The 16,180-nt window shown below is 43.4% G+C and overlaps 1 protein-coding gene across 2 annotated transcripts in view; it reads right to left on the bottom strand.

Annotated features, from left to right (window-relative positions):
- TSPAN4 (tetraspanin 4) overlaps positions 1-16,180 on the bottom strand; it is a 414,148-nt gene that overhangs the window by 273,098 nt on the left and 124,870 nt on the right. The gene's annotated exons all lie outside the window — the stretch shown is intronic.

Here is a 16,180-nt window from a genome sequence, read left to right as displayed (position 1 = left end):
CAGCTTCACCCTGAAGCAACTCATGTAGCTGAGGTACTCCAGAGAATAAATCCCTATTTGATCTTCTTGTATTTTCTCATCAGATACAATTTAGTAACAAGTATGCCTAAACTGTCCAGAAGCCAGCAAAGTCCTGAGGAAAACAAAACCTTACATCAGACTTCTGAAGGTTGCAGGACCGATACAGAAATGAGACTGCAAGGAAGTGAGGATATTGCTCTGTCCTCAGAGACCCAGCAGACTTCAGAAAAATGACAAGGGCCTTTTGCAAGGCGTTTCAACTTCAACATCTGAAATCAGACAGATTATAAAATGTCAAGGCAATTCAATCTTTTGCTTACAAAGAGCAAGCCATTTATCTAAAGCACACTTAAGGGGCTTTGATCTTACCTGATTCTTAGCAGACATATAAAATAACAGGACAAGGAAGGTAAATTCTGTATTCCAGCATATGACTTCAGACCTCTGAGAGCAGGGACAGTTATACAGGTGAGAACAAGGAGGAAATCAGTGTAGGATCACACCTGCCCTCCTCTCCAGCTTCCACTGACAACCAAACTACTGTGGTTCAGCCCTAACAGCAGCAGTGGCAAGGACAAAATTAACAGGAATTCTCTGATCATCAGTCCCCCAATATCCAGCACAGCAGTTTTCAGAGAATTCCTCAGATACAAGGCACTGAAATGGAAAAGTTCTGATGCTTTCTGCTTGTGCCTGGGTACAGCTTTCTGTCAGGGCTCTGCTCAGCAAGATTGGTGATCAAGACTTCATCCTGTCCCAGCTATGCCTGCTTCAGTTGGGCTTTCTTTGCTCTGGGACTACACAGAAGCATTTAAAACACAGAAAACTTCAACCCATGGTTGAATGCACATTTTTCAATGCTGTTCCAGTACCATGCTAGAGATGAACACATTCTTTCCTGTGAAGACACATAACGCTTCCAAACACTGAGGTAAATTCAAATAAAGAAGGTTTTGTCATTTGCTTGGCTTTCATAAAGTTTTTCTGGTTTCAAGCTGGCATTTCAAAAAAAATTAAAAAAAAAAAAGAACAGAGGAAAAGAAATCCCTGCCAAGAACAACCAAAGCCCTGGTAAGTGAGAAGATATTCATCTCAGGAATAACTCATTTATTTGCTGTGGAGCTGCAATGAAGCTCAAACCCTTGGGCCTTGCCTTGTTCACACACAACTTGTACCTGGCTCTCCACCTCCCTGACCCAAACTGCAACACCCCAGCCTGACCTTGGACCTGCCTCATCTCCAAGCACTGGATCCCTGCCCTTTGGGCTCTAACTACAACCTGTCATACAACCTTAGACAAGCATAAAAAGCTTTCAGCACAAGTCTAACATGCAGCCACGCACAGTGCAAGATGATCCCTTTTCATTTGAGCTGTTCAGTAGCAATATTTTCCAATGCTGCCTTCTTTGCCACAATGTAAATAATTAAAAATTCTACAACAAACCCACAGTAGTTAAATTGCCCACTTACCTTTCTCTATTATTTAATTTGCATTAATTACATTCAGCTTAATGGAAGCAATTATTTAATTAGTACAAACTGGTGGTTATGTACATACTCCTGTTGAAACATTTTGGGTTGCACACAGTCCAATTACCTGCTGAATTGCACAGCACCTGACCACAAAGTTATTAGAAGTTCAACAGAAAACTCTCTAGACAGTACACAGCTTTTGTTTTCAAAAAGCGGTGATGCCAGAGGAATGCAACTCAGAGTTGACAGCTTTGAAACACCCACCCTTCCATTAAATGATTTGAACTGGTTCAGAAATCAGTAAATTATTCCCCACCATCTCACCAACATTAACATGTGACTGCTAGGGATATGTACATTGTAGGGGACAGGGGGAGAACCCCACTTCGCTGAGAGCTGAGTACTCATGCACATAACAGCATTTTAACAAGTACACCTCTGGATGGCATCCACAAAAGACAGGAGGAAGAAGGCTGGCTTATGTGTTCTTTTTGAATTTAAGACAACTAAATTATAAAATTATATAAATTATATATAAAATTATAAAGACAACTATGCCTGGAAAGTTTATAGAGACAGACACAGTTTAAAAACACCCTCTTGAAAAACAGCTACCTCATGTGAAGAACAGAAACAAGAATGAAAAGCTGAGACTTTATCCAGCTGGAATTCAGATTGCCACCAAAGAGAATGGCCACTCTTAGGGATCACACAGGATTGATCAAAAAAAATGTACAGTAATTTCACGACCATAAGGCGCACCGGACTATAAGGCGCACCCGCCGGGAGTTGGCAAAATTCGCAACTTTGTAGATCAGATAAGGCGCACCGGACTATAGGGCGCACTTTTTTTTTGCAGCGAGGCTCCGCCTCCAGCTCCCTCCGCGCGGTTGCTGACCGAGGCCCCACCTCAACCCGGCAGTCATTGGCCCCCGGGCCCGCCTGTACCTGGCAGGGGCGGTGCCGCGGGGCCCCAGGCCCGCCTGCATCCGGCGGGGCCGGGGCATGGCCGCCACCCCTCCGTGCTGCCTCTCCGGGGCCGGGCTATGGCCGCCGCCCCTCCATGCTGCCTCTCCGGGGCCGGGCTATGGCCGCCGCCCCTCCGTGCTGCCTCTCCGGGGCCGGGCTATGGCCGCCGCCCCTCCGTGCTGCCTGCACAGGGCCGGTGGGTGCCTGTGGAGGGGCGTCTCTGCCTCCACGAGGCCCGGGCGTGCCTCTGTAGGGGCCGTGCCGCCTCCACGGGGCCAGGGGGTGCCTGTGGAGGGGCGGCTCCGCCTGCACGGGACCGGGGGGTGCCTCTGGACGGGCCGTCCCGCTTGCACGGGGCCGGGGGGTGCCTCTGGACGGGCCGTCCCGCTTGCACGGGGCCGGGGGGTGCCTCTGGACGGGCCGTCCCGCCTGCACGGGGCCGGGGCGTGCCTGTGTAGGGGCGGCTCCGCCTGCACGGGGCCCGGGCGTGCCTCTGGAGGGGCGGCTCCGCCTGCACAGGGCCGGGGCGTGCCCGCCCCTGCTCCGCCCCACCTCCACCTGGCAGCCATGGCCCTGCCGGCTCCCCCCGTGGCTCGCAGCTTGCACTTCCGGGTAGGCAATTTTTTTGAACTTTGTCCATCAGATAAGGCGCACCGGACTATGAGGCGCACTTCCGGGTTCCAGGGAAAATTTTAGTCAAAAGGGTGCGCCTTATAGTTGTGAAATTACTGTACTTCAAATGTGAAGGTTCTCATGGAAAGCCCAAGATATTTATCAAAATCTTCTGCTGACCTCCAAAGAATTTTTAACCAGATCACAAGACACAGCCTTAACCTATTTACAAGCAGAACAAATCCACATGTGATGCTGATGCTCCCACCACTCTCCCACAAGGATGGATCACAGCACACAACATGCAGAGTTGCTATGGGCCTCCTGGTGACTTGAGAGATCTATGGCAAATATACCCAGACCTCATTTGTTAGAGGGCTGCAAGGAAGCTGAGGATGAAATGAGAAGGGACTGACAAAGTTTAAAAGACCAGTTCGTGGGTCTTGTTCTGCAAAGCAACTGCTCACACCTCACTGGCAATTTCTCATTGGCACTGAGGGTTCTCTGAGAGCACTTGGTCATTTTGCACCACACACAGAAGTCCCAGCTCAACACAAAGGGCTGCCTTTCCTTCTTTTTCTCCTCTTCCCCTTAATTAAAATGATTTCCAGGAATTAGCAGGTCCCCACATGTTTGTTTTAAACAGCAACTTCTTTATGTTCCCACTAAAATCACAGACATATACGAAGCTTAAGTGCCATTCTGCACAGAGGGTGCTGAAAAATTAAAATCCTTTTCTTCACTGGAACGAGCCCAAAACATTGTCATGCCAACTGTGGTTCTAAAGATGCAGGCAAGATAAATTAAACAACATAATCTACACTTTAACAAACTACAGCTATATCCAACTCCCAAATAATTGACTAACAAATCACTGACAATCAGAGAAATGAAGGCAAGAATACGGAAATTCCTTCTTTCACTTCTTATCACCTTCACCAGCACATCCTCTAATGATCCCAGCTTTTCATTTTACAGGATATTAAAAAAAAAGAAAGGCAGACAATTCAAAATTTATGAGGAGCCAAGGGACCCCACTGAGTGCCACCTTTCTTGTTTCATTCCTCATGCCACTGGCATAATTGGGTTTGCAGTCTCCCTCACTTAGCAGCCCTATGTATCTTGCATCCATATGTCTCCCTGTCTGCTAGCTTTTAATACCATTTACCAACATTCATTTCTTCTCAGCTGCCTTTCTCCCTCCAGGGTTCTCTGTGCAGCCCTAAGGGAGCTCAGGAAAATACATTTTCTACCGTTCATGTTCCCAGCTCCTCAGGGCAAGGCATTGCATCATCCTTCCTTGAGCTGAAGAGGACCAGGTGGGATGCTTTCCACTACAGGCTAAAAAGGCTGCTATTTAAACTTGGATGCTTACAGAAGTGACTTGCTGGTACCACCAGAGGCTCAGAAGCACAAAATGAAAGGGTAGTCAAAGCCAAGTTTTTTTTTTTCTGTACAGGAGAGCTGTACACAGGAATGAGAGCAGAAGGGTTGGGGTTTAAGATATAATGACAGTATAAAAATGCAAAAGTGCTTTTTCTTGGCAGATATTTGTTTCTCATTTCCTGGGTTTTCTGTATATGTTCTACAGCATTTCAATCTAGCTGTTGGAGCCTTAAAAGCACACAGGTACCTAATACAATATTCCAACCAAGTTCCTCTAAGAAATGCCTCAAAGCCATTTGACTGAAGGAAGAAGCAGAAACATTTACCATCAGGTGGTCTTCTCAGCTACAGAAATTTGCATCACAAGCATCACCACTCTAGTGCTATTTGTAAAAGCTAAGTATGCCAGGGCTGAAAATAATATTCAGTAGCAATAAAAATAAAAAAGTTGAAAAAAAAATTCAGCAGCTACTGACTGTGGCTCGTAGTGAAGGAAAACTTTCTGGATGATTTCAAACCATGGCTGAGATACCAATTCCTGCGTGGAACCAGTCAAGACTCAGTGCTGGTTAACAGCCAAGAGACTTCCCATCTATTACAGGGATTTCAACCTCCTGTCTTTCCAAGCAGAGAAAAAAAGAGACTGTAGCAAAACTCAATTGAAAAGTAAGGTGGAAAAGCAAAAGAAAAACTGGAGCTCAAGAGGGGTGATGTGATTTTCTGACATAACCAGGAATTGTGACTCTCTTCTAGGTGGAATATACAGAAGGTTAGACAACGATGAGGACAGACGAAGCAGCATACAAAAGTCTAAGGAAAGCAGTACATAAAACTTGTTCTGAGCCACTTTCTAACCCAGAGGCTATCGTAGACTGGGGTTCTGTTCCTTATGATAAGAGAAAATGAGGAAAGATACGGCATGCCCTGGATAATATTTATTCACAACATAATACTTAGAAAATCTTGTTTCCTCAAATAAAAAATAAAAAAGAAAAAACTGAGCAGCAAGACAACGTTGTTCAGATTCTATTTCAGTTTCAATATTCTTGTCAACCTGTCCTGTATACAAACATTTCTTGTCAGCCCTTTCCAGACCCCTGCTATAAAGTCCTGACTGCTCACAGGCCTGCTTGCCAGTACCAGAGATACTTCTCACATTTTTCTTCTCTCTGACATTCTTTCAAATACTCATTCCAGCAACAGATATCAAGACGATAAGGACAGCAGAACAGAACAGTTTACTCTTATCAAATAAGGGGAACAAGGTAGCCTTGGAGAAGTTGATAAGGGAAATGAAACAAAGATCATGCAGAACACAAGCAGAATGCCAGCTCAGCCCTGCAAGGCTGACACAGTAGAAGTTATGCAAAACAATGATACTGCAGTCACTCAAAAGTGGGGGTCAAGGGACAGCCCCCTACAAAGGACACTAGACATTGGAGACAGACCCCAAATAACCATATAAGGATGACTGATAGGGGGTGTGACTATGTAAAATTAAGTCATCCCTACACATCAAGTGGGCAGAGAGAGCTAATGAATGTGTAATCAGCGCGAGCGATAAAAGCAGCGCACTCGAGCCCCCGAGTGCCCCGCGCTGCACTGAGGAATGCCTGCTTTCTAATACTCATACTGTGTTAGAAAGTTCCCGCCTGGCCGATTTCGGCATCATTTCTGGCAACTCCCACTGGGACACTCTGCCTGATCTCCCGTGGATCCGAGGGATCTCTGGATCTTCACGCTGGCACCGGGACTTTCCTGGAGAAGACCACAGATCCCCGGACCAGTCTGGGACACAGGTAAGATCCTATTTGATAATAAGGCATTCTTTCAGGAAGAGTAAGACTTGTGGTCCTTCCAGGGCATTGAGTGGGTTATTTGACATTCCAGAATTCCCCATTTGACTTGGTTTTATCAACCATATTTGTTTTGTATTTGCATTTGTAACTGTATTGCAGCATTTTGAGTCTACTAATTGGAGATGGGCAGTGGACAATCTAAAAAGGGTATTCTGAAAAAATCCCCACTTGGCTGCCTTTTGCAACATTGGAAAAAGATTGGAGGCTCCCCTGGGGGACCAGCAACCAGGGAGAATTTGATTAAGTGTTGTAATCAGCGGTGGCCATTGTACCAGCTAGACTCTGGAGAAAAGTGGCCAAAAAATGGAACCCTGAATTACAATACACTGTTAAAGTTAATGTTGTTTTTAAGGCAGGAACAGAAATGGGATGAGGTTATGTATGCTGATATGTTTTTCACTTTACGGAATCATCCCGAATGGCAGAAAGATTGTGGCCTGAATCCAGCCCCCTCAGACCCTTTTGTGCTGGTTCTTGAAAAGGAGAATCAAGGAAAATGTTGTTCTTTGTGCAGCACAGGACAAACTTGTTCTAAATACCACCCCAGTATGAAGGATGATTTAAATGTTATGGTCAGTCCTGACTGCAGGTTGGATGGGGAAACAGAAAACCAGGCTGCTGAGACTGGTATTATGAGGGAACTGGCATGTAAAGAGGTGGATTTAGCAGGTCTAGAAGAGAAGATAGAGAGGACAGGAAGGATGTATCGAGAAGTAAAGGAGAAGTCAGAAGAGACAGAGAAGGTGTATCAAGGAACAGAGGGTTTTAGTCTGACTGCAGAGACAACTAGAGCTGAACACAGAGATGTGAGAGCAGCTGCCTTCCATCAGGCACCTGGTATAGATGGTCCAATTACAGCAGAAGTTCCATTTTCAATAACAGACCTTAATAATTGGAAGATGATGGCTGGCACCTACCGAGATGACCCAGACAAAATGGCAAAAGCATTTGAAATGATGATAAAACTTCAGGATCCGGACTGGAAGGATATAGATGCTATGTTAGAAATGTTGTTTGACAGTACAGAAAGAGAAATGGTTGTTAAAACCAGTAGGAGGTTTGTGGAAGAGCAGATTTTGACAGGCAGCTTGTCAGGTACACTGGACATTAATTTTCCCACTGTAGATCCCAAGTGGGACCCTAATGTGCCCATGTTTAGAGAGAGATTAAATAGATATCAACAATGGATACTATATGGAATTAGAAATGCCATGCCAAAGTCTACCAATATGTCAAAATTATATGAAAGTAAGCAGGATAGTAAGGAATCACCTAGCGAATTTTTAAATTCCCTGAAAGAAGCGGCTCAAAAATATACTAATATTGATCCTGAAACAGAGGAAGGAAAAACTCAATTAGCCCCCATATTTGTGGGGCAATCCTCAGATGATATTAGAAGGAAATTACAAGACCAGCATGATTTAGGGAAGCTGTTAGATGTTGCTTGGGGAGCTTTTCAGAACAGAGAAAACCAGCAAGAAATAACTGAACAAAAAGTAGTTGGAGTTAATGAAGGAATTTCTAGAGGAATGGTGCCCACAGGGAAAGGAAGGGGACAAAGATGTGGACAACCTGTGGCTGTCACCGACGATGATTGAGGGGGACTGGAAGATTCTTCCCTGGCACAACCTCTGCTTACAGCTAAGCTGGGGAATGAGGAGGTAAATGAGGAGGTAGGGTTTTTAGTAGATACAGGAGCTAGTAACTTAGTGCTAAATACAGTAGGAGGAAACTTGAGTAATGATTTCCTAAAAATTGTTGGTGCAACAGGGAATGGCAAAACTCAGCCATTTTTCAAGCCCATTCATTTAAAATTAGGAAAACGGTGGATGATTCACCAGTTTTTGCATCTACCTAATTTGCCAAAGCCTCTCCTTGAGAGAGAATTTTTGGAAAAACTAAATGCTGAAATAAAATTTTAAAATTGCAAAATATTGGCTATTATTCCAGAACCGAATTATGTGGAAGCCTCTATTTTTGTATTACAGCCTCTAAAACTGGATGTGATACATCTGCCAGTATCACTTGAGGATGCAGTGATCCTCATAGTCTGGGCTGGAGGGATGCCTGGGTGATCCAAAAGAGCAGAGCCTGTAAGAATTAAATTGAAACCTAGAGGTAAGGCAAAAGCCTTTGAAAATAGAAAGTCATAAGGGGTTATAACCCCTTGTGGAAAAAATTATAAAATATAGCCTATTCACAGAATGTGAATCCAAATTTAATACCCCTATTTTGCCAGTTCAGAATGCAAACTGAAGGACCTTAGAGCCATAAAAAAAAGACAGCAGAAAATATATACCCAGTAGCAGCAAATCCTTATACCTTACTAGCAAACTTGAGTGAAAAATTAATATAGTTTACAGTATTAGATTTGAAAGATGCCTTTTTCTGCATTCCTTTGAGTACTGAGAGTCAAGAGCTATTTGCTTTTGAATGGGAAAACCCAAACACAGAGAGAAGAAGCCACCTGACTTGGATGGTTCTACCACAGGGGTTTAAAAATAGCCCCATCACATTTGGAAATCAATGGGCAAAAGAACTGAAGGAATGGAAAAATCAGAACCCTATTGGAGTTTTGTTACTGTATGCAGATGACATTCTGATAGCCACTGAAAATTAGCAGCAATCCTGGGATCAGACTGTGGCCTTGCTGAATTTTCTGGGACTAACTGGATATAGGAGATCCAAAGAGAAAGCATAAATATTCCAGACCACAGCAGCTCACTAGGGATGCAAAATTCTCCAAGGACAAAGAAGGCTGGGACAGAATGAAAAGAAGCAATTCACCAACACCCACTGCCACGAGTGGTAAGAGACTTATGTACATTGCCTGGGATGGTGGGATGGTGTTTCCTGTGGATTAGCAATTGTGGGCTGCTAGTAAAGCCACTATATGAGCTCTTGAAAAGAGTTCAGAAGGACTTTATAGTATGCACTGATAATGGGCTGCCTTTTTGCAACTCAAGCAAGCCCTTATGCAGGCCCTGTTTAGGGCTGCAGGCCCCATGTGCCTGTTTGAACTATTTACCCCTGAAAGGCGTCACGGAGCACTCTGAGTGCTGTCACAGCTCCTGGGGGAACAGAGGAGGGCTGAGGGCTGCTTTTCAACGCAACTAAATGTCAGCCAAGGCTGGTCTAGCTGTTTGAGGGCAGTAGCAGCTACTGCTCTTTGATCCAGGAAGCTTGAAAACTGACTTTGGGATTGTCATTTGGGATTGTCATTTTTGTACCACACATGGTGCAGTTGGTACTCAAGCAAAAAGGGGGGCGCTGGCTCTCTCCTAGCTGAAGTACCAGGTAGTTTTGCTGGAGCAAGACAATGTGACAATCAAAACAACTTCATCATTAACCCTGCTGTGTTCCTATCTGCCCAGTAAGTAGAAGTAACCCCAGAGTATGACTATGTTTTGCTTTGTTTCCTTACAAACTATAGGAGTGTATTCCAGCAGACCCGACTTGGCAAGTCCTGACTGAGAGTTGCTGACTGATGGGAGCAGCTTTGTCCAAAATGGAAAAGGACAATCTGGGTATTCAGTGACTACACACCATGAGGTAACTGAATCAGGGGCACTCCCTCCCCATGCGTAATTGCACTCACTCGAGCTTTGGAATTGAGTACAGGAAAGGAGTTAACATTTGGACTGATTTAAAATACAAAAGTTTTGGAGTGGTACATGCACACGGGGCCTTTTGACATCTCAAGGCACATCCCTCAAAAAATAGAAAACAAACCTCAGACTTACTCAAAAGTATCCAGAAACCAGCAGAGGTTGCTATTATGCACTGCAGTGCACACCCAAGCAGGTAAGACCAAACTGGAACAGGGGAATTATTTAGCCAATAAGGCTGCCAAAGAGGCTGCAGAAAAAGGCACTAGAGAAAACATCTTTTAATAGCCCTACCAGAGATATCTCTCCCAGTAGAAAAATCAGAGTATAGAGCTAGGGACTGTCAATTAATTGAAACCTTAGAAACAAAATTTAATCTACGAGGCTGGGCAGTTAGTCCAACTGGGCAAATAACAGTCCCAGAACTGATCTTGTGTGAAATAGTGGCTTGTGAACATAAAGCTACTCATTAGAGTACTGAAAAACTTTAGAAACATTTGCAAAAGTCTATAATTGGGTTTAAAATGGCTCAGATTGTACAATCAAGAATCCAACAATGTATAGTTTATAAAAGAAACAACCCTAACACAGCTAATAAAGTAATGCTAGGAGCCATGACATCTGGAAGTGTTACGGGTGAATATTGGGAGAATAACTTGACTGAATTACCCAGAGAAGAGGGGTGTAAACATCTCCTAGTTCTGGTGGATAACTTTTCTTCATGGCCAGAAGCTTTTCCTTGTTGCACCAATCAGGCTAGGTAAGTGACTAAAATACTGTTGAATCAAATAATAACTAGATTTGGGGTACCTTTGGGAATGTTATCAGTCAGTAGTTCCCACTTTAATGCAGAAGTGGTACAATAGGTTAGGAAAGTCTTGGAAGGAGTAGCTTCGGATCTTCATATGCCTTACAGGCCCCAAGCTAGTGGCAAAGTAGACTGAATGAATATACAAATTGCAATTGGGTAAAATATGTCAGGAAACCTCCAGGACAGGAGTCCCAGCCTTACTTACTGCTGTACTACAAAGTAGAATTCAGATGTGGGACGCCAGCAAAATAAACCCCTATGAGCTGCTACATGGTCAACTCCACCACATATTCCAGCAGACACACACCTAAAAGGAGGGGTCAATTTGAATAATTACTTCATTTCTCTTCATAAAACTTCATGGGATTTACAGTGAGCAGCGGTGATCTCCAGACTGTTGGGATTGGACACACCAGCACACAAGTTCCAACCAGGAGACTGGGTCTACTGCAAAGACTCTCTGCTCCAGTCAAAGTGGAGGGGACCTTTCCAGCTCCTACTGACAACTTTTACTGCATTGAAACTGGGTAGAGTAAAATCACAGATACATTATTCCAGAACTAAAAGGGCCAAATGCCCTCAGGTAATCAAAAAACCCAAGATGCTTAAGTCTTGTTTTGCTGTCAAAGTGGTAAAGTGTCTGCAGATATCCAGGAAATTTGGAAACAAACTCAGATTCTACATCACACAGCTCCAGACGACACCTCCTGTGGATCTGAAGAAATCTGGACCAAACTTAGTTCATGGTTACCCAGCTGGACTTGGTTAAAACATCCGTTTATAACTGTTTGTTACTACAATAATTGCTCTGTGTGTTTTAGCTTGCTTGTTGCAATGTGTTACACTATAAAATGAAAAACAGATATTAAGAGAGACTAGTTCCCATAAGGAACTTAGTCAGAATAAAAGGGGAGACTGGATAAGGACAGTAGAACAAAACAACGTTTTACTCTTAGCAAATAAAGAGAAGTAGATGAGACTGACAAAACAGAAGTCAAGAGGAAGCCAAAGAACCATAAAAAGACTTCCAATAAAGGGGTGTGGCTATGTAAAATAAAGTAATCTATATACATCAAGTAAACAGAGATAGCTAATGAATATTTAATCAGTGTACATGATAAAATCTCTGCTTAGCCAACACTCAGGGCACTCAATTAGAGGAAGGATTAGCTGAGTGACAATGCTCTGCAATAAAGCAGATAAATCTCTGCAATAAAACAGATGCCTGTTTTCTAACACTCAAAACTGTATTAGAAAAGTTTCCATCTGGCTGATTTTGGTATCTAAACTCCAACTGGCCTTGCATAAGGAACAAGGTGTCTCACAAGGCCAGTTCTGCAGGGTGTCCACACAACACCACGATGCCATGCAAAATGCACTTAAACTGCTGTGGTAAAGTACACTGAGTCTAGTTTGAACAGAAAGGGGGAAAAACTACCAAGTTCCTAAGTAGGTCTCTAATAATAGGAAAATTTAAAATTTAACCTCAGGAAAGATGCAGATTATGATCCTAGCCTTTAATGTTACGAACAGTGCTGAAATACTGTGTATCTTCAAAGCAGAAGTCACTTGAACATTTAACAGCACTTGAAGAGCAGCAAGCCCTACTTTGCTAAAAAAGAACAACATCTTTAATTGAGCTTTTGTAAAGTGACCAGGACTTTACAAGGGTAGATTCCTAGCATTACTTGAAATGAAGACCATTTAAATAATTTCATGTTATACATCATTAAGCTGAAACATTCAAAACCAAGGTAGAGAACAAAGCACAGCAAAGATAAAGTGGTATGTCCAAGGTCACCTGAAAATTTTTCTGAGAGGCAAGAAGATAAACTGGTTTTTGACAAATGTCTATGACCTGACCAGAAAGGCAGCCTTTCCTCTAACATTTTATCTTGTGGTGATTAAGATCATATGCAGGTACAAAGATATTTATGTAAAGGCTATGCTTATCCCTGAAAAAAAAATGCAAGCGGGTATCTCCTGAGTTACCCAAGCAAACTAAGTTCTATAGCAAAAATTGGGTGTACACAAATCAGAAATGAGTCAGTCTAGTGCTAAGGCTGTGCTCTGCCACTAAAACAGAATGCTATTTGGATGGAATAAATGCTCCCATCATATTTAAAATTAAGGTAATCAATTTTTGTATTGTAAAATAACCCTGTCCAGAATCTTGATGAACCACATGACTTGCCTTCCAAGGACTCTATTGTTAAAGATGTCTTTTTTACTGGAATTTCAATAATTACTCATGTTTTGGGGTAGTTTTATTTCTGTGTGGCTTACCCTTTGATGATCTAATTTACATTTATAATGATCTACTCCCTTGTGGATTAATTGCTTGTGTTATTTTCTCTATTAATCAGACATCAACATTTGCATTACAGATGACTGTTTGCATTATTTTCACACTACTAAATCTGGCAGCATGGTACTAATGATAAATACTTTCCTCAATTCTAGACATGAGATAGCATCTTAGCCCTTTTAAACAAAGGCATTACTAGGATCTTACCACTCCTGATGTAGCCTGGTCACTCTGTAGTACTAGCCACATAAATTTACTATGTCTAAGAATTCTTTTTTTTCCTGCAAACTATAAATGCACTAATATTATTTGACAGCACTGCTGTCAAATAAGCCCTGAGCAAAGTGCAGAGGGTTATGAATCTGAGGCCATCAGAGATTTTTTTTTTTCCCTAAATCTCAGTGTACCTTTAGAAGAGTTTCACACCTTTCAGCTACTCACTGCAACTCCTTCCTGGGTGTTCCCCACAGTGTTGCCTGAAGAGCTGCTCTTTGTCAAAACCACATACTCACACTTTGGAAAAATAAATTATCAGTGATGGTATAAAGCAACAAATCACTGACCTGAGCTAGGCAACCTGATTGTGCCTGGAGGAGATAAGGAGCTGCTCACACACACTGCTCTGTCCACAGGCACTGAGGTAGCAAACCCCTGCCAGGTGGCTGTGCACAGCTCCTTTCCAGCTCAGCTAGACCCAAAGGAACACACTGGACCCTGCAGCGTGCACCTCTGCTCCCAGATGGTGGCACTGCATTCAGCCCCGGTGCCTTGCTCGTGATTCTCTCCCCAGATGTGATTCAGACATGCAGGCAACAGAGAGAGGAGGAAAAGCCTGCGTACCTCACTGCCCAAACTCAGCTGCAGCATCCTTTCTGTAAGGAACTGGGAGCAACAGCAATTGGCAGCTGCAGCGATGCTCTCCCTGGGCTGACACAGAGGTTTGGGCATGGTAAGGTTGTTCTTTGCACAGGAACACAAAGCAATTTCACAGGTCCAAAACATTCTCACATAGAAGGACCTTCAAGGCCAAACTACATCAGATTATTAAGAGACGTTTCTATACAGAAGCATCCATGGCCCATCTGGGTCAGCAGCTTCAATAACAGACTAGCTATCCTCCAAGCTTTGCTAAGCTCTGCCAGTTCTCACTTTTACAGCAAAACAGTTAAAGAGGTAAAATGCCAGTGTCAAGAGCATAAACAAATGGTGCATCACAAGCAAACATCGTGGTAGCCATACTTCATATAGCACAAGATAAAATTCCCAGTAGACCTGTGACACCCATCTGAAACTCCTCACCTGCAGCTCTTCTCCTCCTTTAACTGGAATTACAACTGCTGCCTTGAAATCTGTCACAGAAGCAGCAGTCCTGTGCTTGCTGCAGACATTTCCAAGCCAAATCTTTCATTATGGGATGGTTAACATTTCCTCCATGCGACTCCAGTCAGACAGGAAGAGATAAAGTCCTCCTCTGCCCATTGCTACACAGGAACCTTTTCCCTATCCCATAGAAAACCAAAAACATTCTACCTTGTGACACTCCACACTGCACAGTGTGCACAAGCAGGACTGTCAGTTGTGGAGTTTGAGAATAAGAGACTCCTGAGGAGGTGCCTGGTACCTGCACAGCAACACTGACAGGCTGTCTTACAAGGAAAGACAAATTGAAGGAGATCCATTACATCTCAAAGTGATTAAGTCCTTTCTAACACGTTATTCAGCTCCTTCCCTAGGGCTAAAAAACAATCTATTCCATTCCCAAATAGCATTATTTTTTTCTGCAGACATAAGGAGGGTTGCTTATAGTGTAAAGCACTTTTTAGGGAAGTAAATGTCTCAAGGTGGTCCTCAGTGAAAACAGCTTCAAATCAACCTGCTCAGCACAAGGCATCTGCTGCATAACATGAAGTATTAAAGTACCAACTGATAGAGGCTCAACTAGACAACAATTTGGAATGTTACTTCAATAACCCATTTATGGAATGCCCTCATTTCCCACTCCATGAATATAGTCCCTCCCTTGACTTCATGGTGTGGTTAGTAAAACTGAGCAAATCTACTCATTTTGAACACAAATAATACCTTTGTATCTGCTGGCAGATGTTGTGAGGAAAGCTGCTCATTTCACAGCATAAAGCTTTTCATAGATAGTTCATTCCTTGTAGCATATTGTTGGAATTATGTCATAGCTGCATTGTATCGGTTCTTCCCCGTCTCTTCATACCCTTTAAATTACACTTTTGGTCTTGCATCATATTCCTGGGGTCATTAAGTACCTGAACTGTAAATATTCCTATTTTCTGCCACAAGAGAACAGAGGAAATTGCACAAGGCGGGTCAGAGTAGCCTCCTCTAACAAGAAATGAAAGCTGGGACTTTGTGTGCAGCTCCAAAACTTGTGCTACTGAGCTGCCATAATGACATATTACCTCCCATTAATCTGCAATTAAACACTGACAGAGACTGTCAATCTAATACCCTATCCATTCAGCAGAACTAAATGTACCATTTCTGTCCCCGACACCATTCCTATGACTAAAACTCTTCAAAATAAAATTAAATGTGAGATTTAATGGAGCGAGGAAGAGTCCAAATTCTGAATTAAGAAGGAGCGAGATTACAGTGTTTATAGCCTCACCACATCTGTGACTGTAAAGGCTGAGAAAACAGAATGGCTCTGCAGGAGTATGTGCAAGCACAGAAATCATCTGCTAACACCTACAGCAAACTTATTTGTTGTCACAAATTCCCCTGGTACAACCAACTCCTTGCTGTCTGTATGTGCTCAGTGCCTCCGAGACACAGTCCTTCCCAGGGCTATCCTGTCTCAAGTGCTCCTTGGTGTCCATTACCCCTGTCCCCAAAGCACACCACATTCCCTCACGGTTCACTGACTCAGCTTGGCACAGCATGTCAAGGTCAACACTAGCACACATGCACAGCTGACAGACAGGAGTGCTTGAGCATCACTGCAGGCTTGAGATGAGACGCAATCTAGAGAACTGCACAGTGCAGGGGATGGAATCCAGGCTGAGATTCCCTGTCTCTTCTGCTGGAGCTGCAGAATGGCATTCCTTTTCCATGCTGTAAGTGCCTATCCAGTGGTTGCTGCCTCACTTGCTGGTGGGAGCAT

The sequence above is a fragment of the Catharus ustulatus genome, chromosome 6, assembly GCF_009819885.2.
Source record: "Catharus ustulatus isolate bCatUst1 chromosome 6, bCatUst1.pri.v2, whole genome shotgun sequence".
NCBI classification, from domain to species: Eukaryota; Metazoa; Chordata; class Aves; order Passeriformes; family Turdidae; genus Catharus; species Catharus ustulatus.
The sequence above is the reverse complement of the archived record's forward strand: the minus strand, read 5'-3'. Positions and strand labels throughout refer to the sequence as shown.